This window comes from Anomaloglossus baeobatrachus, unplaced genomic scaffold (genome assembly GCF_048569485.1).
Source record: "Anomaloglossus baeobatrachus isolate aAnoBae1 unplaced genomic scaffold, aAnoBae1.hap1 Scaffold_4134, whole genome shotgun sequence".
Classification (NCBI taxonomy): Eukaryota; Metazoa; Chordata; class Amphibia; order Anura; family Aromobatidae; genus Anomaloglossus; species Anomaloglossus baeobatrachus.
Window position 1 is genome coordinate 1 of NW_027443470.1, and position 25618 is coordinate 25618.

The 25618-nt window shown below is 46.2% G+C and overlaps 14 non-coding genes and 3 pseudogenes across 14 annotated transcripts; all 17 read left to right on the forward strand.

Annotated features, from left to right (window-relative positions):
- LOC142277918 (U2 spliceosomal RNA) lies at window positions 1–149 on the forward strand (annotated as a pseudogene; the record flags this gene model as incomplete).
- A 1387-nt stretch (window positions 150–1536) lies between these two features.
- Window positions 1537–1727, forward strand: LOC142277896 (U2 spliceosomal RNA). The gene has a single exon (XR_012740984.1). It is a non-coding gene; the product is annotated as a U2 spliceosomal RNA (small nuclear RNA).
- A 1387-nt stretch (window positions 1728–3114) lies between these two features.
- Window positions 3115–3305, forward strand: LOC142277908 (U2 spliceosomal RNA). The gene has a single exon (XR_012740995.1). It is a non-coding gene; the product is annotated as a U2 spliceosomal RNA (small nuclear RNA).
- A 1387-nt stretch (window positions 3306–4692) lies between these two features.
- On the forward strand, window positions 4693–4883 carry LOC142277920 (U2 spliceosomal RNA). Its single transcript, XR_012741003.1, has one exon. It is a non-coding gene; the product is annotated as a U2 spliceosomal RNA (small nuclear RNA).
- Window positions 4884–6270: 1387 nt separating this feature from the next.
- Window positions 6271–6461, forward strand: LOC142277923 (U2 spliceosomal RNA). Its single transcript, XR_012741004.1, has one exon. It is a non-coding gene; the product is annotated as a U2 spliceosomal RNA (small nuclear RNA).
- Window positions 6462–7849: 1388 nt separating this feature from the next.
- On the forward strand, window positions 7850–8040 carry LOC142277924 (U2 spliceosomal RNA). The gene has a single exon (XR_012741005.1). It is a non-coding gene; the product is annotated as a U2 spliceosomal RNA (small nuclear RNA).
- A 1387-nt stretch (window positions 8041–9427) lies between these two features.
- On the forward strand, window positions 9428–9618 carry LOC142277897 (U2 spliceosomal RNA). The gene has a single exon (XR_012740985.1). It is a non-coding gene; the product is annotated as a U2 spliceosomal RNA (small nuclear RNA).
- A 1387-nt stretch (window positions 9619–11005) lies between these two features.
- Window positions 11006–11196, forward strand: LOC142277898 (U2 spliceosomal RNA). The gene has a single exon (XR_012740986.1). It is a non-coding gene; the product is annotated as a U2 spliceosomal RNA (small nuclear RNA).
- Window positions 11197–12583: 1387 nt separating this feature from the next.
- LOC142277899 (U2 spliceosomal RNA) lies at window positions 12584–12774 on the forward strand. The gene has a single exon (XR_012740987.1). It is a non-coding gene; the product is annotated as a U2 spliceosomal RNA (small nuclear RNA).
- A 1387-nt stretch (window positions 12775–14161) lies between these two features.
- Window positions 14162–14352, forward strand: LOC142277900 (U2 spliceosomal RNA). The gene has a single exon (XR_012740988.1). It is a non-coding gene; the product is annotated as a U2 spliceosomal RNA (small nuclear RNA).
- A 1387-nt stretch (window positions 14353–15739) lies between these two features.
- LOC142277901 (U2 spliceosomal RNA) lies at window positions 15740–15930 on the forward strand. Its single transcript, XR_012740989.1, has one exon. It is a non-coding gene; the product is annotated as a U2 spliceosomal RNA (small nuclear RNA).
- Window positions 15931–17317: 1387 nt separating this feature from the next.
- Window positions 17318–17508, forward strand: LOC142277902 (U2 spliceosomal RNA). The gene has a single exon (XR_012740990.1). It is a non-coding gene; the product is annotated as a U2 spliceosomal RNA (small nuclear RNA).
- Window positions 17509–19697: 2189 nt separating this feature from the next.
- Window positions 19698–19890, forward strand: LOC142277914 (U2 spliceosomal RNA). The gene has a single exon (XR_012741001.1). It is a non-coding gene; the product is annotated as a U2 spliceosomal RNA (small nuclear RNA).
- A 1387-nt stretch (window positions 19891–21277) lies between these two features.
- LOC142277919 (U2 spliceosomal RNA) lies at window positions 21278–21397 on the forward strand (annotated as a pseudogene).
- A 62-nt stretch (window positions 21398–21459) lies between these two features.
- LOC142277915 (U2 spliceosomal RNA) lies at window positions 21460–21661 on the forward strand (annotated as a pseudogene).
- Window positions 21662–23048: 1387 nt separating this feature from the next.
- On the forward strand, window positions 23049–23239 carry LOC142277903 (U2 spliceosomal RNA). Its single transcript, XR_012740991.1, has one exon. It is a non-coding gene; the product is annotated as a U2 spliceosomal RNA (small nuclear RNA).
- Window positions 23240–24626: 1387 nt separating this feature from the next.
- LOC142277913 (U2 spliceosomal RNA) lies at window positions 24627–24817 on the forward strand. The gene has a single exon (XR_012741000.1). It is a non-coding gene; the product is annotated as a U2 spliceosomal RNA (small nuclear RNA).
- The last annotated feature ends 801 nt before the right edge of the window (window positions 24818–25618 follow it).

Here is a 25618-nt window from a genome sequence, read left to right on the forward strand (position 1 = left end):
TTCTTATCAGTTTAATATCTGATACGTCCCCTATCTGGGGACCATATATTAAATGGATTTTTAGAACAGGGAGATGGAAAAAGAGCTTGCTCTGTCCACTCCACGCATTGACCTGGTATTGCAGTACCTCCAGGAACGGTGCACCCCTTCTTAACCCAGTTTCCAAAAGCAGAACTCAATTCACCTGATTCATATTAGCCCGATTTAATGAATTGGAAGAAAGCATACGTCTTCATATGCACCTCAATTTGGCCCATTCACTTTTCACACTTCCTCCTTTTGTTTTTTATCTTTCACACTTTTGACTTTCTTTATTCATCCAAATAGCAAACTCATCACCACTCAACCTGACCAACTCGGCTATGTCCCCGTGCTGCAGTTCTCTGTCTTATCTAGATCATTTGCAATTGAATGGAATAGATCCCTTTTGGACAAAGTGGATTCACCTGCTGCTGCAGTGACCACAGGTGTGATAAGATCTAGAATTGGCATCTGGTGCGATCTCTCCGCTTCCACTCCAAAGAAAGTTACCTGTTTATTCCTATCATGCATTGGTTTTTGGGGTTTTCTTTGAGTAATGATGATCTCTTTAGTAGTCTGTTGGCGCCCTCTCCTGGAGGAATAGTTTGCTTGCTCTTGGACATTCTAAAAGAGAGGTCATGATAGACATTGAGCTTCTGAGCTCAATTGGGGACAGTCATGGGTGATGAATGTTTGCAACCTACTGCGAAGCCTCATACCGCAATATAAGGAACGTCAAATACTAAGAAAGGGCGGCCTATGAAAGAATTACTACTTTCAATAAGTACACTTAAACGGCTAATTGGGAATAGAAAAACTGTAAAAAGCCCTCTGAGAAAGCCCCCCTCTAACCTTTGATAGTAAGCTTTTCTGTAGTCTGCCTGTTGATGTATTTTCCGTTTGAACTGTGCACAACATGAAGAGACGGAACACTGGCGGCTTGTCACAATGCCCCCCGATGACATCACAATAGCGCTGCTGCCTAGAAAACAAGCTGCGCAGAAGAAGTTGTTCTTTGGGTGGGAGGGTGGGCTAGTGGAAGGAGGGGGCAATCTCTTTTTTTCCCGGGTGGTAGGGGGATGACAGGAGAAGGGAAGCGGGTGGTGAGAAAGGTACAGAGGGCAGGGTTTGGGGGCTGGGAAGGAAAGGGAAAAGATTAGGGTTTGGGGATGATGAAAGGGCTTTCTACGGGTAAGGATGGCAAAGGGTGGCAGTGACGGAAAGTCAGGCAACCTGTCCTGTCCGTCTTTTTGTATCGTGAATTGGAAAGACTGCAAGGGGGAGGGGAGTTGCTTGCGCCCTAAAGGAGGAGTTATTCAGATTCATTGCAGTGGGCGGCGGCTGCAAAACGCACCATTCTTCTTGTTTTTGCTCTGCAAAGCAGCCTTTTCAAGGGTTGGCTTGGGTGACAAAATGTCTTGTGTAGGCGTGGGTTTGTCTCCCTCTCGCTCTCTCTCCCTAAGATGTGTCCGGCATAGGCCAGGGTGCCACTCGAGGCCCAAACCAATTCTGGTTATCGCTTCTCGGCCTTTTGGCTAAGATCAAGTGTAGTATCTGTTCTTATCAGTTTAATATCTGATACGTCCCCTATCTGGGGACCATATATTAAATGGATTTTTAGAACAGGGAGATGGAAAAAGAGCTTGCTCTGTCCACTCCACGCATTGACCTGGTATTGCAGTACCTCCAGGAACGGTGCACCCCTTCTTAACCCAGTTTCCAAAAGCAGAACTCAATTCACCTGATTCATATTAGCCCGATTTAATGAATTGGAAGAAAGCATACGTCTTCATATGCACCTCAATTTGGCCCATTCACTTTTCACACTTCCTCCTTTTGTTTTTTATCTTTCACACTTTTGACTTTCTTTATTCATCCAAATAGCAAACTCATCACCACTCAACCTGACCAACTCGGCTATGTCCCCGTGCTGCAGTTCTCTGTCTTATCTAGATCATTTGCAATTGAATGGAATAGATCCCTTTTGGACAAAGTGGATTCACCTGCTGCTGCAGTGACCACAGGTGTGATAAGATCTAGAATTGGCATCTGGTGCGATCTCTCCGCTTCCACTCCAAAGAAAGTTACCTGTTTATTCCTATCATGCATTGGTTTTTGGGGTTTTCTTTGAGTAATGATGATCTCTTTAGTAGTCTGTTGGCGCCCTCTCCTGGAGGAATAGTTTGCTTGCTCTTGGACATTCTAAAAGAGAGGTCATGATAGACATTGAGCTTCTGAGCTCAATTGGGGACAGTCATGGGTGATGAATGTTTGCAACCTACTGCGAAGCCGCATACCGCAATATAAGGAACGTCAAATACTAAGAAAGGGCGGCCTATGAAAGAATTACTACTTTCAATAAGTACACTTAAACGGCTAATTGGGAATAGAAAAACTGTAAAAAGCCCTCTGAGAAAGCCCCCCTCTAACCTTTGATAGTAAGCTTTTCTGTAGTCTGCCTGTTGATGTATTTTCCGTTTGAACTGTGCACAACATGAAGAGACGGAACACTGGCGGCTTGTCACAATGCCCCCCGATGACATCACAATAGCGCTGCTGCCTAGAAAACAAGCTGCGCAGAAGAAGTTGTTCTTTGGGTGGGAGGGTGGGCTAGTGGAAGGAGGGGGCAATCTCTTTTTTTCCCGGGTGGTAGGGGGATGACAGGAGAAGGGAAGCGGGTGGTGAGAAAGGTACAGAGGGCAGGGTTTGGGGGCTGGGAAGGAAAGGGAAAAGATTAGGGTTTGGGGATGATGAAAGGGCTTTCTACGGGTAAGGATGGCAAAGGGTGGCAGTGACGGAAAGTCAGGCAACCTGTCCTGTCCGTCTTTTTGTATCGTGAATTGGAAAGACTGCAAGGGGGAGGGGAGTTGCTTGCGCCCTAAAGGAGGAGTTATTCAGATTCATTGCAGTGGGCGGCGGCTGCAAAACGCACCATTCTTCTTGTTTTTGCTCTGCAAAGCAGCCTTTTCAAGGGTTGGCTTGGGTGACAAAATGTCTTGTGTAGGCGTGGGTTTGTCTCCCTCTCGCTCTCTCTCCCTAAGATGTGTCCGGCATAGGCCAGGGTGCCACTCGAGGCCCAAACCAATTCTGGTTATCGCTTCTCGGCCTTTTGGCTAAGATCAAGTGTAGTATCTGTTCTTATCAGTTTAATATCTGATACGTCCCCTATCTGGGGACCATATATTAAATGGATTTTTAGAACAGGGAGATGGAAAAAGAGCTTGCTCTGTCCACTCCACGCATTGACCTGGTATTGCAGTACCTCCAGGAACGGTGCACCCCTTCTTAACCCAGTTTCCAAAAGCAGAACTCAATTCACCTGATTCATATTAGCCCGATTTAATGAATTGGAAGAAAGCATACGTCTTCATATGCACCTCAATTTGGCCCATTCACTTTTCACACTTCCTCCTTTTGTTTTTTATCTTTCACACTTTTGACTTTCTTTATTCATCCAAATAGCAAACTCATCACCACTCAACCTGACCAACTCGGCTATGTCCCCGTGCTGCAGTTCTCTGTCTTATCTAGATCATTTGCAATTGAATGGAATAGATCCCTTTTGGACAAAGTGGATTCACCTGCTGCTGCAGTGACCACAGGTGTGATAAGATCTAGAATTGGCATCTGGTGCGATCTCTCCGCTTCCACTCCAAAGAAAGTTACCTGTTTATTCCTATCATGCATTGGTTTTTGGGGTTTTCTTTGAGTAATGATGATCTCTTTAGTAGTCTGTTGGCGCCCTCTCCTGGAGGAATAGTTTGCTTGCTCTTGGACATTCTAAAAGAGAGGTCATGATAGACATTGAGCTTCTGAGCTCAATTGGGGACAGTCATGGGTGATGAATGTTTGCAACCTACTGCGAAGCCTCATACCGCAATATAAGGAACGTCAAATACTAAGAAAGGGCGGCCTATGAAAGAATTACTACTTTCAATAAGTACACTTAAACGGCTAATTGGGAATAGAAAAACTGTAAAAAGCCCTCTGAGAAAGCCCCCCTCTAACCTTTGATAGTAAGCTTTTCTGTAGTCTGCCTGTTGATGTATTTTCCGTTTGAACTGTGCACAACATGAAGAGACGGAACACTGGCGGCTTGTCACAATGCCCCCCGATGACATCACAATAGCGCTGCTGCCTAGAAAACAAGCTGCGCAGAAGAAGTTGTTCTTTGGGTGGGAGGGTGGGCTAGTGGAAGGAGGGGGCAATCTCTTTTTTTCCCGGGTGGTAGGGGGATGACAGGAGAAGGGAAGCGGGTGGTGAGAAAGGTACAGAGGGCAGGGTTTGGGGGCTGGGAAGGAAAGGGAAAAGATTAGGGTTTGGGGATGATGAAAGGGCTTTCTACGGGTAAGGATGGCAAAGGGTGGCAGTGACGGAAAGTCAGGCAACCTGTCCTGTCCGTCTTTTTGTATCGTGAATTGGAAAGACTGCAAGGGGGAGGGGAGTTGCTTGCGCCCTAAAGGAGGAGTTATTCAGATTCATTGCAGTGGGCGGCGGCTGCAAAACGCACCATTCTTCTTGTTTTTGCTCTGCAAAGCAGCCTTTTCAAGGGTTGGCTTGGGTGACAAAATGTCTTGTGTAGGCGTGGGTTTGTCTCCCTCTCGCTCTCTCTCCCTAAGATGTGTCCGGCATAGGCCAGGGTGCCACTCGAGGCCCAAACCAATTCTGGTTATCGCTTCTCGGCCTTTTGGCTAAGATCAAGTGTAGTATCTGTTCTTATCAGTTTAATATCTGATACGTCCCCTATCTGGGGACCATATATTAAATGGATTTTTAGAACAGGGAGATGGAAAAAGAGCTTGCTCTGTCCACTCCACGCATTGACCTGGTATTGCAGTACCTCCAGGAACGGTGCACCCCTTCTTAACCCAGTTTCCAAAAGCAGAACTCAATTCACCTGATTCATATTAGCCCGATTTAATGAATTGGAAGAAAGCATACGTCTTCATATGCACCTCAATTTGGCCCATTCACTTTTCACACTTCCTCCTTTTGTTTTTTATCTTTCACACTTTTGACTTTCTTTATTCATCCAAATAGCAAACTCATCACCACTCAACCTGACCAACTCGGCTATGTCCCCGTGCTGCAGTTCTCTGTCTTATCTAGATCATTTGCAATTGAATGGAATAGATCCCTTTTGGACAAAGTGGATTCACCTGCTGCTGCAGTGACCACAGGTGTGATAAGATCTAGAATTGGCATCTGGTGCGATCTCTCCGCTTCCACTCCAAAGAAAGTTACCTGTTTATTCCTATCATGCATTGGTTTTTGGGGTTTTCTTTGAGTAATGATGATCTCTTTAGTAGTCTGTTGGCGCCCTCTCCTGGAGGAATAGTTTGCTTGCTCTTGGACATTCTAAAAGAGAGGTCATGATAGACATTGAGCTTCTGAGCTCAATTGGGGACAGTCATGGGTGATGAATGTTTGCAACCTACTGCGAAGCCTCATACCGCAATATAAGGAACGTCAAATACTAAGAAAGGGCGGCCTATGAAAGAATTACTACTTTCAATAAGTACACTTAAACGGCTAATTGGGAATAGAAAAACTGTAAAAAGCCCTCTGAGAAAGCCCCCCTCTAACCTTTGATAGTAAGCTTTTCTGTAGTCTGCCTGTTGATGTATTTTCCGTTTGAACTGTGCACAACATGAAGAGACGGAACACTGGCGGCTTGTCACAATGCCCCCCGATGACATCACAATAGCGCTGCTGCCTAGAAAACAAGCTGCGCAGAAGAAGTTGTTCTTTGGGTGGGAGGGTGGGCTAGTGGAAGGAGGGGGCAATCTCTTTTTTTCCCGGGTGGTAGGGGGATGACAGGAGAAGAGAAGCGGGTGGTGAGAAAGGTACAGAGGGCAGGGTTTGGGGGCTGGGAAGGAAAGGGAAAAGATTAGGGTTTGGGGATGATGAAAGGGCTTTCTACGGGTAAGGATGGCAAAGGGTGGCAGTGACGGAAAGTCAGGCAACCTGTCCTGTCCGTCTTTTTGTATCGTGAATTGGAAAGACTGCAAGGGGGAGGGGAGTTGCTTGCGCCCTAAAGGAGGAGTTATTCAGATTCATTGCAGTGGGCGGCGGCTGCAAAACGCACCATTCTTCTTGTTTTTGCTCTGCAAAGCAGCCTTTTCAAGGGTTGGCTTGGGTGACAAAATGTCTTGTGTAGGCGTGGGTTTGTCTCCCTCTCGCTCTCTCTCCCTAAGATGTGTCCGGCATAGGCCAGGGTGCCACTCGAGGCCCAAACCAATTCTGGTTATCGCTTCTCGGCCTTTTGGCTAAGATCAAGTGTAGTATCTGTTCTTATCAGTTTAATATCTGATACGTCCCCTATCTGGGGACCATATATTAAATGGATTTTTAGAACAGGGAGATGGAAAAAGAGCTTGCTCTGTCCACTCCACGCATTGACCTGGTATTGCAGTACCTCCAGGAACGGTGCACCCCTTCTTAACCCAGTTTCCAAAAGCAGAACTCAATTCACCTGATTCATATTAGCCCGATTTAATGAATTGGAAGAAAGCATACGTCTTCATATGCACCTCAATTTGGCCCATTCACTTTTCACACTTCCTCCTTTTGTTTTTTATCTTTCACACTTTTGACTTTCTTTATTCATCCAAATAGCAAACTCATCACCACTCAACCTGACCAACTCGGCTATGTCCCCGTGCTGCAGTTCTCTGTCTTATCTAGATCATTTGCAATTGAATGGAATAGATCCCTTTTGGACAAAGTGGATTCACCTGCTGCTGCAGTGACCACAGGTGTGATAAGATCTAGAATTGGCATCTGGTGCGATCTCTCCGCTTCCACTCCAAAGAAAGTTACCTGTTTATTCCTATCATGCATTGGTTTTTGGGGTTTTCTTTGAGTAATGATGATCTCTTTAGTAGTCTGTTGGCGCCCTCTCCTGGAGGAATAGTTTGCTTGCTCTTGGACATTCTAAAAGAGAGGTCATGATAGACATTGAGCTTCTGAGCTCAATTGGGGACAGTCATGGGTGATGAATGTTTGCAACCTACTGCGAAGCCTCATACCGCAATATAAGGAACGTCAAATACTAAGAAAGGGCGGCCTATGAAAGAATTACTACTTTCAATAAGTACACTTAAACGGCTAATTGGGAATAGAAAAACTGTAAAAAGCCCTCTGAGAAAGCCCCCCTCTAACCTTTGATAGTAAGCTTTTCTGTAGTCTGCCTGTTGATGTATTTTCCGTTTGAACTGTGCACAACATGAAGAGACGGAACACTGGCGGCTTGTCACAATGCCCCCCGATGACATCACAATAGCGCTGCTGCCTAGAAAACAAGCTGCGCAGAAGAAGTTGTTCTTTGGGTGGGAGGGTGGGCTAGTGGAAGGAGGGGGCAATCTCTTTTTTTTCCCGGGTGGTAGGGGGATGACAGGAGAAGGGAAGCGGGTGGTGAGAAAGGTACAGAGGGCAGGGTTTGGGGGCTGGGAAGGAAAGGGAAAAGATTAGGGTTTGGGGATGATGAAAGGGCTTTCTACGGGTAAGGATGGCAAAGGGTGGCAGTGACGGAAAGTCAGGCAACCTGTCCTGTCCGTCTTTTTGTATCGTGAATTGGAAAGACTGCAAGGGGGAGGGGAGTTGCTTGCGCCCTAAAGGAGGAGTTATTCAGATTCATTGCAGTGGGCGGCGGCTGCAAAACGCACCATTCTTCTTGTTTTTGCTCTGCAAAGCAGCCTTTTCAAGGGTTGGCTTGGGTGACAAAATGTCTTGTGTAGGCGTGGGTTTGTCTCCCTCTCGCTCTCTCTCCCTAAGATGTGTCCGGCATAGGCCAGGGTGCCACTCGAGGCCCAAACCAATTCTGGTTATCGCTTCTCGGCCTTTTGGCTAAGATCAAGTGTAGTATCTGTTCTTATCAGTTTAATATCTGATACGTCCCCTATCTGGGGACCATATATTAAATGGATTTTTAGAACAGGGAGATGGAAAAAGAGCTTGCTCTGTCCACTCCACGCATTGACCTGGTATTGCAGTACCTCCAGGAACGGTGCACCCCTTCTTAACCCAGTTTCCAAAAGCAGAACTCAATTCACCTGATTCATATTAGCCCGATTTAATGAATTGGAAGAAAGCATACGTCTTCATATGCACCTCAATTTGGCCCATTCACTTTTCACACTTCCTCCTTTTGTTTTTTATCTTTCACACTTTTGACTTTCTTTATTCATCCAAATAGCAAACTCATCACCACTCAACCTGACCAACTCGGCTATGTCCCCGTGCTGCAGTTCTCTGTCTTATCTAGATCATTTGCAATTGAATGGAATAGATCCCTTTTGGACAAAGTGGATTCACCTGCTGCTGCAGTGACCACAGGTGTGATAAGATCTAGAATTGGCATCTGGTGCGATCTCTCCGCTTCCACTCCAAAGAAAGTTACCTGTTTATTCCTATCATGCATTGGTTTTTGGGGTTTTCTTTGAGTAATGATGATCTCTTTAGTAGTCTGTTGGCGCCCTCTCCTGGAGGAATAGTTTGCTTGCTCTTGGACATTCTAAAAGAGAGGTCATGATAGACATTGAGCTTCTGAGCTCAATTGGGGACAGTCATGGGTGATGAATGTTTGCAACCTACTGCGAAGCCTCATACCGCAATATAAGGAACGTCAAATACTAAGAAAGGGCGGCCTATGAAAGAATTACTACTTTCAATAAGTACACTTAAACGGCTAATTGGGAATAGAAAAACTGTAAAAAGCCCTCTGAGAAAGCCCCCCTCTAACCTTTGATAGTAAGCTTTTCTGTAGTCTGCCTGTTGATGTATTTTCCGTTTGAACTGTGCACAACATGAAGAGACGGAACACTGGCGGCTTGTCACAATGCCCCCCGATGACATCACAATAGCGCTGCTGCCTAGAAAACAAGCTGCGCAGAAGAAGTTGTTCTTTGGGTGGGAGGGTGGGCTAGTGGAAGGAGGGGGCAATCTCTTTTTTTCCCGGGTGGTAGGGGGATGACAGGAGAAGGGAAGCGGGTGGTGAGAAAGGTACAGAGGGCAGGGTTTGGGGGCTGGGAAGGAAAGGGAAAAGATTAGGGTTTGGGGATGATGAAAGGGCTTTCTACGGGTAAGGATGGCAAAGGGTGGCAGTGACGGAAAGTCAGGCAACCTGTCCTGTCCGTCTTTTTGTATCGTGAATTGGAAAGACTGCAAGGGGGAGGGGAGTTGCTTGCGCCCTAAAGGAGGAGTTATTCAGATTCATTGCAGTGGGCGGCGGCTGCAAAACGCACCATTCTTCTTGTTTTTGCTCTGCAAAGCAGCCTTTTCAAGGGTTGGCTTGGGTGACAAAATGTCTTGTGTAGGCGTGGGTTTGTCTCCCTCTCGCTCTCTCTCCCTAAGATGTGTCCGGCATAGGCCAGGGTGCCACTCGAGGCCCAAACCAATTCTGGTTATCGCTTCTCGGCCTTTTGGCTAAGATCAAGTGTAGTATCTGTTCTTATCAGTTTAATATCTGATACGTCCCCTATCTGGGGACCATATATTAAATGGATTTTTAGAACAGGGAGATGGAAAAAGAGCTTGCTCTGTCCACTCCACGCATTGACCTGGTATTGCAGTACCTCCAGGAACGGTGCACCCCTTCTTAACCCAGTTTCCAAAAGCAGAACTCAATTCACCTGATTCATATTAGCCCGATTTAATGAATTGGAAGAAAGCATACGTCTTCATATGCACCTCAATTTGGCCCATTCACTTTTCACACTTCCTCCTTTTGTTTTTTATCTTTCACACTTTTGACTTTCTTTATTCATCCAAATAGAAAACTCATCACCACTCAACCTGACCAACTCGGCTATGTCCCCGTGCTGCAGTTCTCTGTCTTATCTAGATCATTTGCAATTGAATGGAATAGATCCCTTTTGGACAAAGTGGATTCACCTGCTGCTGCAGTGACCACAGGTGTGATAAGATCTAGAATTGGCATCTGGTGCGATCTCTCCGCTTCCACTCCAAAGAAAGTTACCTGTTTATTCCTATCATGCATTGGTTTTTGGGGTTTTCTTTGAGTAATGATGATCTCTTTAGTAGTCTGTTGGCGCCCTCTCCTGGAGGAATAGTTTGCTTGCTCTTGGACATTCTAAAAGAGAGGTCATGATAGACATTGAGCTTCTGAGCTCAATTGGGGACAGTCATGGGTGATGAATGTTTGCAACCTACTGCGAAGCCTCATACCGCAATATAAGGAACGTCAAATACTAAGAAAGGGCGGCCTATGAAAGAATTACTACTTTCAATAAGTACACTTAAACGGCTAATTGGGAATAGAAAAACTGTAAAAAGCCCTCTGAGAAAGCCCCCCTCTAACCTTTGATAGTAAGCTTTTCTGTAGTCTGCCTGTTGATGTATTTTCCGTTTGAACTGTGCACAACATGAAGAGACGGAACACTGGCGGCTTGTCACAATGCCCCCCGATGACATCATAATAGCGCTGCTGCCTAGAAAACAAGCTGCGCAGAAGAAGTTGTTCTTTGGGTGGGAGGGTGGGCTAGTGGAAGGAGGGGGCAATCTCTTTTTTTCCCGGGTGGTAGGGGGATGACAGGAGAAGGGAAGCGGGTGGTGAGAAAGGTACAGAGGGCAGGGTTTGGGGGCTGGGAAGGAAAGGGAAAAGATTAGGGTTTGGGGATGATGAAAGGGCTTTCTACGGGTAAGGATGGCAAAGGGTGGCAGTGACGGAAAGTCAGGCAACCTGTCCTGTCCGTCTTTTTGTATCGTGAATTGGAAAGACTGCAAGGGGGAGGGGAGTTGCTTGCGCCCTAAAGGAGGAGTTATTCAGATTCATTGCAGTGGGCGGCGGCTGCAAAACGCACCATTCTTCTTGTTTTTGCTCTGCAAAGCAGCCTTTTCAAGGGTTGGCTTGGGTGACAAAATGTCTTGTGTAGGCGTGGGTTTGTCTCCCTCTCGCTCTCTCTCCCTAAGATGTGTCCGGCATAGGCCAGGGTGCCACTCGAGGCCCAAACCAATTCTGGTTATCGCTTCTCGGCCTTTTGGCTAAGATCAAGTGTAGTATCTGTTCTTATCAGTTTAATATCTGATACGTCCCCTATCTGGGGACCATATATTAAATGGATTTTTAGAACAGGGAGATGGAAAAAGAGCTTGCTCTGTCCACTCCACGCATTGACCTGGTATTGCAGTACCTCCAGGAACGGTGCACCCCTTCTTAACCCAGTTTCCAAAAGCAGAACTCAATTCACCTGATTCATATTAGCCCGATTTAATGAATTGGAAGAAAGCATACGTCTTCATATGCACCTCAATTTGGCCCATTCACTTTTCACACTTCCTCCTTTTGTTTTTTATCTTTCACACTTTTGACTTTCTTTATTCATCCAAATAGCAAACTCATCACCACTCAACCTGACCAACTCGGCTATGTCCCCGTGCTGCAGTTCTCTGTCTTATCTAGATCATTTGCAATTGAATGGAATAGATCCCTTTTGGACAAAGTGGATTCACCTGCTGCTGCAGTGACCACAGGTGTGATAAGATCTAGAATTGGCATCTGGTGCGATCTCTCCGCTTCCACTCCAAAGAAAGTTACCTGTTTATTCCTATCATGCATTGGTTTTTGGGGTTTTCTTTGAGTAATGATGATCTCTTTAGTAGTCTGTTGGCGCCCTCTCCTGGAGGAATAGTTTGCTTGCTCTTGGACATTCTAAAAGAGAGGTCATGATAGACATTGAGCTTCTGAGCTCAATTGGGGACAGTCATGGGTGATGAATGTTTGCAACCTACTGCGAAGCCTCATACCGCAATATAAGGAACGTCAAATACTAAGAAAGGGCGGCCTATGAAAGAATTACTACTTTCAATAAGTACACTTAAACGGCTAATTGGGAATAGAAAAACTGTAAAAAGCCCTCTGAGAAAGCCCCCCTCTAACCTTTGATAGTAAGCTTTTCTGTAGTCTGCCTGTTGATGTATTTTCCGTTTGAACTGTGCACAACATGAAGAGACGGAACACTGGCGGCTTGTCACAATGCCCCCCGATGACATCACAATAGCGCTGCTGCCTAGAAAACAAGCTGCGCAGAAGAAGTTGTTCTTTGGGTGGGAGGGTGGGCTAGTGGAAGGAGGGGGCAATCTCTTTTTTTCCCGGGTGGTAGGGGGATGACAGGAGAAGGGAAGCGGGTGGTGAGAAAGGTACAGAGGGCAGGGTTTGGGGGCTGGGAAGGAAAGGGAAAAGATTAGGGTTTGGGGATGATGAAAGGGCTTTCTACGGGTAAGGATGGCAAAGGGTGGCAGTGACGGAAAGTCAGGCAACCTGTCCTGTCCGTCTTTTTGTATCGTGAATTGGAAAGACTGCAAGGGGGAGGGGAGTTGCTTGCGCCCTAAAGGAGGAGTTATTCAGATTCATTGCAGTGGGCGGCGGCTGCAAAACGCACCATTCTTCTTGTTTTTGCTCTGCAAAGCAGCCTTTTCAAGGGTTGGCTTGGGTGACAAAATGTCTTGTGTAGGCGTGGGTTTGTCTCCCTCTCGCTCTCTCTCCCTAAGATGTGTCCGGCATAGGCCAGGGTGCCACTCGAGGCCCAAACCAATTCTGGTTATCGCTTCTCGGCCTTTTGGCTAAGATCAAGTGTAGTATCTGTTCTTATCAGTTTAATATCTGATACGTCCCCTATCTGGGGACCATATATTAAATGGATTTTTAGAACAGGGAGATGGAAAAAGAGCTTGCTCTGTCCACTCCACGCATTGACCTGGTATTGCAGTACCTCCAGGAACGGTGCACCCCTTCTTAACCCAGTTTCCAAAAGCAGAACTCAATTCACCTGATTCATATTAGCCCGATTTAATGAATTGGAAGAAAGCATACGTCTTCATATGCACCTCAATTTGGCCCATTCACTTTTCACACTTCCTCCTTTTGTTTTTTATCTTTCACACTTTTGACTTTCTTTATTCATCCAAATAGCAAACTCATCACCACTCAACCTGACCAACTCGGCTATGTCCCCGTGCTGCAGTTCTCTGTCTTATCTAGATCATTTGCAATTGAATGGAATAGATCCCTTTTGGACAAAGTGGATTCACCTGCTGCTGCAGTGACCACAGGTGTGATAAGATCTAGAATTGGCATCTGGTGCGATCTCTCCGCTTCCACTCCAAAGAAAGTTACCTGTTTATTCCTATCATGCATTGGTTTTTGGGGTTTTCTTTGAGTAATGATGATCTCTTTAGTAGTCTGTTGGCGCCCTCTCCTGGAGGAATAGTTTGCTTGCTCTTGGACATTCTAAAAGAGAGGTCATGATAGACATTGAGCTTCTGAGCTCAATTGGGGACAGTCATGGGTGATGAATGTTTGCAACCTACTGCGAAGCCTCATACCGCAATATAAGGAACGTCAAATACTAAGAAAGGGCGGCCTATGAAAGAATTACTACTTTCAATAAGTACACTTAAACGGCTAATTGGGAATAGAAAAACTGTAAAAAGCCCTCTGAGAAAGCCCCCCTCTAACCTTTGATAGTAAGCTTTTCTGTAGTCTGCCTGTTGATGTATTTTCCGTTTGAACTGTGCACAACATGAAGAGACGGAACACTGGCGGCTTGTCACAATGCCCCCCGATGACATCACAATAGCGCTGCTGCCTAGAAAACAAGCTGCGCAGAAGAAGTTGTTCTTTGGGTGGGAGGGTGGGCTAGTGGAAGGAGGGGGCAATCTCTTTTTTTCCCGGGTGGTAGGGGGATGACAGGAGAAGGGAAGCGGGTGGTGAGAAAGGTACAGAGGGCAGGGTTTGGGGGCTGGGAAGGAAAGGGAAAAGATTAGGGTTTGGGGATGATGAAAGGGCTTTCTACGGGTAAGGATGGCAAAGGGTGGCAGTGACGGAAAGTCAGGCAACCTGTCCTGTCCGTCTTTTTGTATCGTGAATTGGAAAGACTGCAAGGGGGAGGGGAGTTGCTTGCGCCCTAAAGGAGGAGTTATTCAGATTCATTGCAGTGGGCGGCGGCTGCAAAACGCACCATTCTTCTTGTTTTTGCTCTGCAAAGCAGCCTTTTCAAGGGTTGGCTTGGGTGACAAAATGTCTTGTGTAGGCGTGGGTTTGTCTCCCTCTCGCTCTCTCTCCCTAAGATGTGTCCGGCATAGGCCAGGGTGCCACTCGAGGCCCAAACCAATTCTGGTTATCGCTTCTCGGCCTTTTGGCTAAGATCAAGTGTAGTATCTGTTCTTATCAGTTTAATATCTGATACGTCCCCTATCTGGGGACCATATATTAAATGGATTTTTAGAACAGGGAGATGGAAAAAGAGCTTGCTCTGTCCACTCCACGCATTGACCTGGTATTGCAGTACCTCCAGGAACGGTGCACCCCTTCTTAACCCAGTTTCCAAAAGCAGAACTCAATTCACCTGATTCATATTAGCCCGATTTAATGAATTGGAAGAAAGCATACGTCTTCATATGCACCTCAATTTGGCCCATTCACTTTTCACACTTCCTCCTTTTGTTTTTTATCTTTCACACTTTTGACTTTCTTTATTCATCCAAATAGCAAACTCATCACCACTCAACCTGACCAACTCGGCTATGTCCCCGTGCTGCAGTTCTCTGTCTTATCTAGATCATTTGCAATTGAATGGAATAGATCCCTTTTGGACAAAGTGGATTCACCTGCTGCTGCAGTGACCACAGGTGTGATAAGATCTAGAATTGGCATCTGGTGCGATCTCTCCGCTTCCACTCCAAAGAAAGTTACCTGTTTATTCCTATCATGCATTGGTTTTTGGGGTTTTCTTTGAGTAATGATGATCTCTTTAGTAGTCTGTTGGCGCCCTCTCCTGGAGGAATAGTTTGCTTGCTCTTGGACATTCTAAAAGAGAGGTCATGATAGACATTGAGCTTCTGAGCTCAATTGGGGACAGTCATGGGTGATGAATGTTTGCAACCTACTGCGAAGCCTCATACCGCAATATAAGGAACGTCAAATACTAAGAAAGGGCGGCCTATGAAAGAATTACTACTTTCAATAAGTACACTTAAACGGCTAATTGGGAATAGAAAAACTGTAAAAAGCCCTCTGAGAAAGCCCCCCTCTAACCTTTGATAGTAAGCTTTTCTGTAGTCTGCCTGTTGATGTATTTTCCGTTTGAACTGTGCACAACATGAAGAGACGGAACACTGGCGGCTTGTCACAATGCCCCCCGATGACATCACAATAGCGCTGCTGCCTAGAAAACAAGCTGCGCAGAAGAAGTTGTTCTTTGGGTGGGAGGGTGGGCTAGTGGAAGGAGGGGGCAATCTCTTTTTTTCCCGGGTGGTAGGGGGATGACAGGAGAAGGGAAGCGGGTGGTGAGAAAGGTACAGAGGGCAGGGTTTGGGGGCTGGGAAGGAAAGGGAAAAGATTAGGGTTTGGGGATGATGAAAGGGCTTTCTACGGGTAAGGATGGCAAAGGGTGGCAGTGACGGAAAGTCAGGCAACCTGTCCTGTCCGTCTTTTTGTATCGTGAATTGGAAAGACTGCAAGGGGGAGGGGAGTTGCTTGCGCCCTAAAGGAGGAGTTATTCAGATTCATTGCAGTGGGCGGCGGCTGCAAAACGCACCATTCTTCTTGTTTTTGCTCTGCAAAGCAGCCTTTTCAAGGGTTGGCTTGGGTGACAAAATGTCTTGTGTAGGCGTGGGTTTGTCTCCCTCTCGCTCTCTCTCCCTAAGATGTGTCCGGCATAGGCCAGGGTGCCACTCGAGGCCCAAACCAATTCTGGTTATCGCTTCTCGGCCTTTTGGCTAAGATCAAGTGTAGTATCTGTTCTTATCAGTTTAATATCTGATACGTCCCCTATCTGGGGACCATATATTAAATGGATTTTTAGAACAGGGAGATGGAAAAAGAGCTTGCTCTGTCCACTCCACGCATTGACCTGGTATTGCAGTACCTCCAGGAACGGTGCACCCCTTCTTAACCCAGTTTCCAAAAGCAGAACTCAATTCACCTGATTCATATTAGCCCGATTTAATGAATTGGAAGAAAGCATACGTCTTCATATGCACCTCAATTTGGCCCATTCACTTTTCACACTTCCTCCTTTTGTTTTTTATCTTTCACACTTTTGACTTTCTTTATTCATCCAAATAGCAAACTCATCACCACTCAACCTGACCAACTCGGCTATGTCCCCGTGCTGCAGTTCTCTGTCTTATCTAGATCATTTGCAATTGAATGGAATAGATCCCTTTTGGACAAAGTGGATTCACCTGCTGCTGCAGTGACCACAGGTGTGATAAGATCTAGAATTGGCATCTGGTGCGATCTCTCCGCTTCCACTCCAAAGAAAGTTACCTGTTTATTCCTATCATGCATTGGTTTTTGGGGTTTTCTTTGAGTAATGATGATCTCTTTAGTAGTCTTTTGGCGCCCTCTCCTGGAGGAATAGTTTGCTTGCTCTTGGACATTCTAAAAGAGAGGTCATGATAGACATTGAGCTTCTGAGCTCAATTGGGGACAGTCATGGGTGATGAATGTTTGCAACCTACTGCGAAGCCTCATACCGCAATATAAGGAACGTCAAATACTAAGAAAGGGCGGCCTATGAAAGAATTACTACTTTCAATAAGTACACTTAAACGGCTAATTGGGAATAGAAAAACTGTAAAAAGCCCTCTGAGAAAGCCCCCCTCTAACCTTTGATAGTAAGCTTTTCTGTAGTCTGCCTGTTGATGTATTTTCCGTTTGAACTGTGCACAACATGAAGAGACGGAACACTGGCGGCTTGTCACAATGCCCCCCGATGACATCACAATAGCGCTGCTGCCTAGAAAACAAGCTGCGCAGAAGAAGTTGTTCTTTGGGTGGGAGGGTGGGCTAGTGGAAGGAGGGGGCAATCTCTTTTTTTCCCGGGTGGTAGGGGGATGACAGGAGAAGGGAAGCGGGTGGTGAGAAAGGTACAGAGGGCAGGGTTTGGGGGCTGGGAAGGAAAGGGAAAAGATTAGGGTTTGGGGATGATGAAAGGGCTTTCTACGGGTAAGGATGGCAAAGGGTGGCAGTGACGGAAAGTCAGGCAACCTGTCCTGTCCGTCTTTTTGTATCGTGAATTGGAAAGACTGCAAGGGGGAGGGGAGTTGCTTGCGCCCTAAAGGAGGAGTTATTCAGATTCATTGCAGTGGGCGGCGGCTGCAAAACGCACCATTCTTCTTGTTTTTGCTCTGCAAAGCAGCCTTTTCAAGGGTTGGCTTGGGTGACAAAATGTCTTGTGTAGGCGTGGGTTTGTCTCCCTCTCGCTCTCTCTCCCTAAGATGTGTCCGGCATAGGCCAGGGTGCCACTCGAGGCCCAAACCAATTCTGGTTATCGCTTCTCGGCCTTTTGGCTAAGATCAAGTGTAGTATCTGTTCTTATCAGTTTAATATCTGATACGTCCCCTATCTGGGGACCATATATTAAATGGATTTTTAGAACAGGGAGATGGAAAAAGAGCTTGCTCTGTCCACTCCACGCATTGACCTGGTATTGCAGTACCTCCAGGAACGGTGCACCCCTTCTTAACCCAGTTTCCAAAAGCAGAACTCAATTCACCTGATTCATATTAGCCCGATTTAATGAATTGGAAGAAAGCATACGTCTTCATATGCACCTCAATTTGGCCCATTCACTTTTCACACTTCCTCCTTTTGTTTTTTATCTTTCACACTTTTGACTTTCTTTATTCATCCAAATAGCAAACTCATCACCACTCAACCTGACCAACTCGGCTATGTCCCCGTGCTGCAGTTCTCTGTCTTATCTAGATCATTTGCAATTGAATGGAATAGATCCCTTTTGGACAAAGTGGATTCACCTGCTGCTGCAGTGACCACAGGTGTGATAAGATCTAGAATTGGCATCTGGTGCGATCTCTCCGCTTCCACTCCAAAGAAAGTTACCTGTTTATTCCTATCATGCATTGGTTTTTGGGGTTTTCTTTGAGTAATGATGATCTCTTTAGTAGTCTGTTGGCGCCCTCTCCTGGAGGAATAGTTTGCTTGCTCTTGGACATTCTAAAAGAGAGGTCATGATAGACATTGAGCTTCTGAGCTCAATTGGGGACAGTCATGGGTGATGAATGTTTGCAACCTACTGCGAAGCCTCATACCGCAATATAAGGAACGTCAAATACTAAGAAAGGGCGGCCTATGAAAGAATTACTACTTTCAATAAGTACACTTAAACGGCTAATTGGGAATAGAAAAACTGTAAAAAGCCCTCTGAGAAAGCCCCCCTCTAACCTTTGATAATAAGCTTTTCTGTAGTCTGCCTGTTGATGTATTTTCCGTTTGAACTGTGCACAACATGAAGAGACGGAACACTGGCGGCTTGTCACAATGCCCCCCGATGACATCACAATAGCGCTGCTGCCTAGAAAACAAGCTGCGCAGAAGAAGTTGTTCTTTGGGTGGGAGGGTGGGCTAGTGGAAGGAGGGGGCAATCTCTTTTTTTCCCGGGTGGTAGGGGGATGACAGGAGAAGGGAAGCGGGTGGTGAGAAAGGTACAGAGGGCAGGGTTTGGGGGCTGGGAAGGAAAGGGAAAAGATTAGGGTTTGGGGATGATGAAAGGGCTTTCTACGGGTAAGGATGGCAAAGGGTGGCAGTGACGGAAAGTCAGGCAACCTGTCCTGTCCGTCTTTTTGTATCGTGAATTGGAAAGACTGCAAGGGGGAGGGGAGTTGCTTGCGCCCTAAAGGAGGAGTTATTCAGATTCATTGCAGTGGGCGGCGGCTGCAAAACGCACCATTCTTCTTGTTTTTGCTCTGCAAAGCAGCCTTTTCAAGGGTTGGCTTGGGTGACAAAATGTCTTGTGTAGGCGTGGGTTTGTCTCCCTCTCGCTCTCTCTCCCTAAGATGTGTCCGGCATAGGCCAGGGTGCCACTCGAGGCCCAAACCAATTCTGGTTATCGCTTCTCGGCCTTTTGGCTAAGATCATGTGTAGTGTTGTTCGAAGAGGTGGTTTAAGCTCCAGGCCACCTTAGTACAATGATACACTGCACACTGGAAGGTTGCGCTTGCTAGTACTCTGGGTGGATAGTATATTCATCTAGAGGAAAACATGGCCCTACCAGGATCAAGGCTATTAGACTGAGTAAGGGTGGGGGGCTATAGTACAACGTGCCCCAGGACTGACGACCCTGGAGTGAGTCTGAGCTTGCTGGCTTGGGACCCCGGCAAGCCTTGGGCTCTGTAGCACACCGTACCTTGCCTTTTCATACTTTTTGAGCATATTACCCTATCCCGGCCTTCTGGCTAGGAAGGGAAATTTTTATAATCCCGGTCGGAGGTCTGGTCAGCTTTGGGCTGAGAAACTAACACCCGGTTGGAGGTCCGGGTCAGCTTCGGCTGAGAAACCAACACCCGGTTGGAGGTCTGGGTCAGCTTCGGCTGAGAAACCAACACCCGGTTGGAGGTCCGGTTAGCCTTGGGCTGAGAAACCAACACCGGTTGACGGTCCGGGCAGTTTCGGCTGCGAAACCAATAACTAGTAGCTCTCTACTCCACTTGGGTAAGATGCCTGGGTGGACGCTGGGAGCAACGACAAGGCTCAACCAGGCTTCGGCTTGGGGGAGCACCGAAGATCCCTGACCCTTGCTGTGGCCTTCTGGCTCGGAGGGACGGGGTTGATTTTTGGGGACCCTCTCCTCACGGTGGGGTCCACACGAATCCTAGCCTTTGCACTGTTTTTGGTGTGACTTCGGTCATGCATTTTTTGTGGTGCTTTGGAAAGCTTCATTAAATCAAAAATCTGTTCTTATCAGTTTAATATCTGATACGTCCCCTATCTGGGGACCATATATTAAATGGATTTTTAGAACAGGGAGATGGAAAAAGAGCTTGCTCTGTCCACTCCACGCATTGACCTGGTATTGCAGTACCTCCAGGAACGGTGCACCCCTTCTTAACCCAGTTTCCAAAAGCAGAACTCAATTCACCTGATTCATATTAGCCCGATTTAATGAATTGGAAGAAAGCATACGTCTTCATATGCACCTCAATTTGGCCCATTCACTTTTCACACTTCCTCCTTTTGTTTTTTATCTTTCACACTTTTGACTTTCTTTATTCATCCAAATAGCAAACTCATCACCACTCAACCTGACCAACTCGGCTATGTCCCCGTGCTGCAGTTCTCTGTCTTATCTAGATCATTTGCAATTGAATGGAATAGATCCCTTTTGGACAAAGTGGATTCACCTGCTGCTGCAGTGACCACAGGTGTGATAAGATCTAGAATTGGCATCTGGTGCGATCTCTCCGCTTCCACTCCAAAGAAAGTTACCTGTTTATTCCTATCATGCATTGGTTTTTGGCGTTTTCTTTGAGTAATGATGATCTCTTTAGTAGTCTGTTGGCGCCCTCTCCTGGAGGAATAGTTTGCTTGCTCTTGGACATTCTAAAAGAGAGGTCATGATAGACATTGAGCTTCTGAGCTCAATTGGGGACAGTCATGGGTGATGAATGTTTGCAACCTACTGCGAAGCCTCATACCGCAATATAAGGAACGTCAAATACTAAGAAAGGGCGGCCTATGAAAGAATTACTACTTTCAATAAGTACACTTAAACGGCTAATTGGGAATAGAAAAACTGTAAAAAGCCCTCTGAGAAAGCCCCCCTCTAACCTTTGATAGTAAGCTTTTCTGTAGTCTGCCTGTTGATGTATTTTCCGTTTGAACTGTGCACAACATGAAGAGACGGAACACTGGCGGCTTGTCACAATGCCCCCCGATGACATCACAATAGCGCTGCTGCCTAGAAAACAAGCTGCGCAGAAGAAGTTGTTCTTTGGGTGGGAGGGTGGGCTAGTGGAAGGAGGGGGCAATCTCTTTTTTTCCCGGGTGGTAGGGGGATGACAGGAGAAGGGAAGCGGGTGGTGAGAAAGGTACAGAGGGCAGGGTTTGGGGGCTGGGAAGGAAAGGGAAAAGATTAGGGTTTGGGGATGATGAAAGGGCTTTCTACGGGTAAGGATGGCAAAGGGTGGCAGTGACGGAAAGTCAGGCAACCTGTCCTGTCCGTCTTTTTGTATCGTGAATTGGAAAGACTGCAAGGGGGAGGGGAGTTGCTTGCGCCCTAAAGGAGGAGTTATTCAGATTCATTGCAGTGGGCGGCGGCTGCAAAACGCACCATTCTTCTTGTTTTTGCTCTGCAAAGCAGCCTTTTCAAGGGTTGGCTTGGGTGACAAAATGTCTTGTGTAGGCGTGGGTTTGTCTCCCTCTCGCTCTCTCTCCCTAAGATGTGTCCGGCATAGGCCAGGGTGCCACTCGAGGCCCAAACCAATTCTGGTTATCGCTTCTCGGCCTTTTGGCTAAGATCAAGTGTAGTATCTGTTCTAACTTTTTCTTTCAGCTTGAGTGTTATGGATAAGCATAGGAGCGTGATGTATAGTTTAGTGCGTCGTACTCTATGGCTATGTAAGAAGGATTGTATATTTCTGTGTGTACGGGGCTGCGGCACTGTACACGGTTTGTTACCTTTTTGTGAGTAGTGCATGATAATAAAGATGCTGTTAAATCAAATCTGTTCTTATCAGTTTAATATCTGATACGTCCCCTATCTGGGGACCATATATTAAATGGATTTTTAGAACAGGGAGATGGAAAAAGAGCTTGCTCTGTCCACTCCACGCATTGACCTGGTATTGCAGTACCTCCAGGAACGGTGCACCCCTTCTTAACCCAGTTTCCAAAAGCAGAACTCAATTCACCTGATTCATATTAGCCCGATTTAATGAATTGGAAGAAAGCATACGTCTTCATATGCACCTCAATTTGGCCCATTCACTTTTCACACTTCCTCCTTTTGTTTTTTATCTTTCACACTTTTGACTTTCTTTATTCATCCAAATAGCAAACTCATCACCACTCAACCTGACCAACTCGGCTATGTCCCCGTGCTGCAGTTCTCTGTCTTATCTAGATCATTTGCAATTGAATGGAATAGATCCCTTTTGGACAAAGTGGATTCACCTGCTGCTGCAGTGACCACAGGTGTGATAAGATCTAGAATTGGCATCTGGTGCGATCTCTCCGCTTCCACTCCAAAGAAAGTTACCTGTTTATTCCTATCATGCATTGGTTTTTGGGGTTTTCTTTGAGTAATGATGATCTCTTTAGTAGTCTGTTGGCGCCCTCTCCTGGAGGAATAGTTTGCTTGCTCTTGGACATTCTAAAAGAGAGGTCATGATAGACATTGAGCTTCTGAGCTCAATTGGGGACAGTCATGGGTGATGAATGTTTGCAACCTACTGCGAAGCCTCATACCGCAATATAAGGAACGTCAAATACTAAGAAAGGGCGGCCTATGAAAGAATTACTACTTTCAATAAGTACACTTAAACGGCTAATTGGGAATAGAAAAACTGTAAAAAGCCCTCTGAGAAAGCCCCCCTCTAACCTTTGATAGTAAGCTTTTCTGTAGTCTGCCTGTTGATGTATTTTCCGTTTGAACTGTGCACAACATGAAGAGACGGAACACTGGCGGCTTGTCACAATGCCCCCCGATGACATCACAATAGCGCTGCTGCCTAGAAAACAAGCTGCGCAGAAGAAGTTGTTCTTTGGGTGGGAGGGTGGGCTAGTGGAAGGAGGGGGCAATCTCTTTTTTTCCCGGGTGGTAGGGGGATGACAGGAGAAGGGAAGCGGGTGGTGAGAAAGGTACAGAGGGCAGGGTTTGGGGGCTGGGAAGGAAAGGGAAAAGATTAGGGTTTGGGGATGATGAAAGGGCTTTCTACGGGTAAGGATGGCAAAGGGTGGCAGTGACGGAAAGTCAGGCAACCTGTCCTGTCCGTCTTTTTGTATCGTGAATTGGAAAGACTGCAAGGGGGAGGGGAGTTGCTTGCGCCCTAAAGGAGGAGTTATTCAGATTCATTGCAGTGGGCGGCGGCTGCAAAACGCACCATTCTTCTTGTTTTTGCTCTGCAAAGCAGCCTTTTCAAGGGTTGGCTTGGGTGACAAAATGTCTTGTGTAGGCGTGGGTTTGTCTCCCTCTCGCTCTCTCTCCCTAAGATGTGTCCGGCATAGGCCAGGGTGCCACTCGAGGCCCAAACCAATTCTGGTTATCGCTTCTCGGCCTTTTGGCTAAGATCAAGTGTAGTATCTGTTCTTATCAGTTTAATATCTGATACGTCCCCTATCTGGGGACCATATATTAAATGGATTTTTAGAACAGGGAGATGGAAAAAGAGCTTGCTCTGTCCACTCCACGCATTGACCTGGTATTGCAGTACCTCCAGGAACGGTGCACCCCTTCTTAACCCAGTTTCCAAAAGCAGAACTCAATTCACCTGATTCATATTAGCCCGATTTAATGAATTGGAAGAAAGCATACGTCTTCATATGCACCTCAATTTGGCCCATTCACTTTTCACACTTCCTCCTTTTGTTTTTTATCTTTCACACTTTTGACTTTCTTTATTCATCCAAATAGCAAACTCATCACCACTCAACCTGACCAACTCGGCTATGTCCCCGTGCTGCAGTTCTCTGTCTTATCTAGATCATTTGCAATTGAATGGAATAGATCCCTTTTGGACAAAGTGGATTCACCTGCTGCTGCAGTGACCACAGGTGTGATAAGATCTAGAATTGGCATCTGGTGCGATCTCTCCGCTTCCACTCCAAAGAAAGTTACCTGTTTATTCCTATCATGCATTGGTTTTTGGGGTTTTCTTTGAGTAATGATGATCTCTTTAGTAGTCTGTTGGCGCCCTCTCCTGGAGGAATAGTTTGCTTGCTCTTGGACATTCTAAAAGAGAGGTCATGATAGACATTGAGCTTCTGAGCTCAATTGGGGACAGTCATGGGTGATGAATGTTTGCAACCTACTGCGAAGCCTCATACCGCAATATAAGGAACGTCAAATACTAAGAAAGGGCGGCCTATGAAAGAATTACTACTTTCAATAAGTACACTTAAACGGCTAATTGGGAATAGAAAAACTGTAAAAAGCCCTCTGAGAAAGCCCCCCTCTAACCTTTGATAGTAAGCTTTTCTGTAGTCTGCCTGTTGATGTATTTTCCGTTTGAACTGTGCACAACATGAAGAGACGGAACACTGGCGGCTTGTCACAATGCCCCCCGATGACATCACAATAGCGCTGCTGCCTAGAAAACAAGCTGCGCAGAAGAAGTTGTTCTTTGGGTGGGAGGGTGGGCTAGTGGAAGGAGGGGGCAATCTCTTTTTTTCCCGGGTGGTAGGGGGATGACAGGAGAAGGGAAGCGGGTGGTGAGAAAGGTACAGAGGGCAGGGTTTGGGGGCTGGGAAGGAAAGGGAAAAGATTAGGGTTTGGGGATGATGAAAGGGCTTTCTACGGGTAAGGATGGCAAAGGGTGGCAGTGACGGAAAGTCAGGCAACCTGTCCTGTCCGTCTTTTTGTATCGTGAATTGGAAAGACTGCAAGGGGGAGGGGAGTTGCTTGCGCCCTAAAGGAGGAGTTATTCAGATTCATTGCAGTGGGCGGCGGCTGCAAAACGCACCATTCTTCTTGTTTTTGCTCTGCAAAGCAGCCTTTTCAAGGGTTGGCTTGGGTGACAAAATGTCTTGTGTAGGCGTGGGTTTGTCTCCCTCTCGCTCTCTCTCCCTAAGATGTGTCCGGCATAGGCCAGGGTGCCACTCGAGGCCCAAACCAATTCTGGTTATCGCTTCTCGGCCTTTTGGCTAAGATCAAATGTAGTATCTGTTCTTATCAGTTTAATATCTGATACGTCCCCTATCTGGGGACCATATATTAAATGGATTTTTAGAACAGGGAGATGGAAAAAGAGCTTGCTCTGTCCACTCCACGCATTGACCTGGTATTGCAGTACCTCCAGGAACGGTGCACCCCTTCTTAACCCAGTTTCCAAAAGCAGAACTCAATTCACCTGATTCATATTAGCCCGATTTAATGAATTGGAAGAAAGCATACGTCTTCATATGCACCTCAATTTGGCCCATTCACTTTTCACACTTCCTCCTTTTGTTTTTTATCTTTCACACTTTTGACTTTCTTTATTCATCCAAATAGCAAACTCATCACCACTCAACCTGACCAACTCGGCTATGTCCCCGTGCTGCAGTTCTCTGTCTTATCTAGATCATTTGCAATTGAATGGAATAGATCCCTTTTGGACAAAGTGGATTCACCTGCTGCTGCAGTGACCACAGGTGTGATAAGATCTAGAATTGGCATCTGGTGCGATCTCTCCGCTTCCACTCCAAAGAAAGTTACCTGTTTATTCCTATCATGCATTGGTTTTTGGGGTTTTCTTTGAGTAATGATGATCTCTTTAGTAGTCTGTTGGCGCCCTCTCCTGGAGGAATAGTTTGCTTGCTCTTGGACATTCTAAAAGAGAGGTCATGATAGACATTGAGCTTCTGAGCTCAATTGGGGACAGTCATGGGTGATGAATGTTTGCAACCTACTGCGAAGCCTCATACCGCAATATAAGGAACGTCAAATACTAAGAAAGGGCGGCCTATGAAAGAATTACTACTTTCAATAAGTACACTTAAACGGCTAATTGGGAATAGAAAAACTGTAAAAAGCCCTCTGAGAAAGCCCCCCTCTAACCTTTGATAGTAAGCTTTTCTGTAGTCTGCCTGTTGATGTATTTTCCGTTTGAACTGTGCACAACATGAAGAGACGGA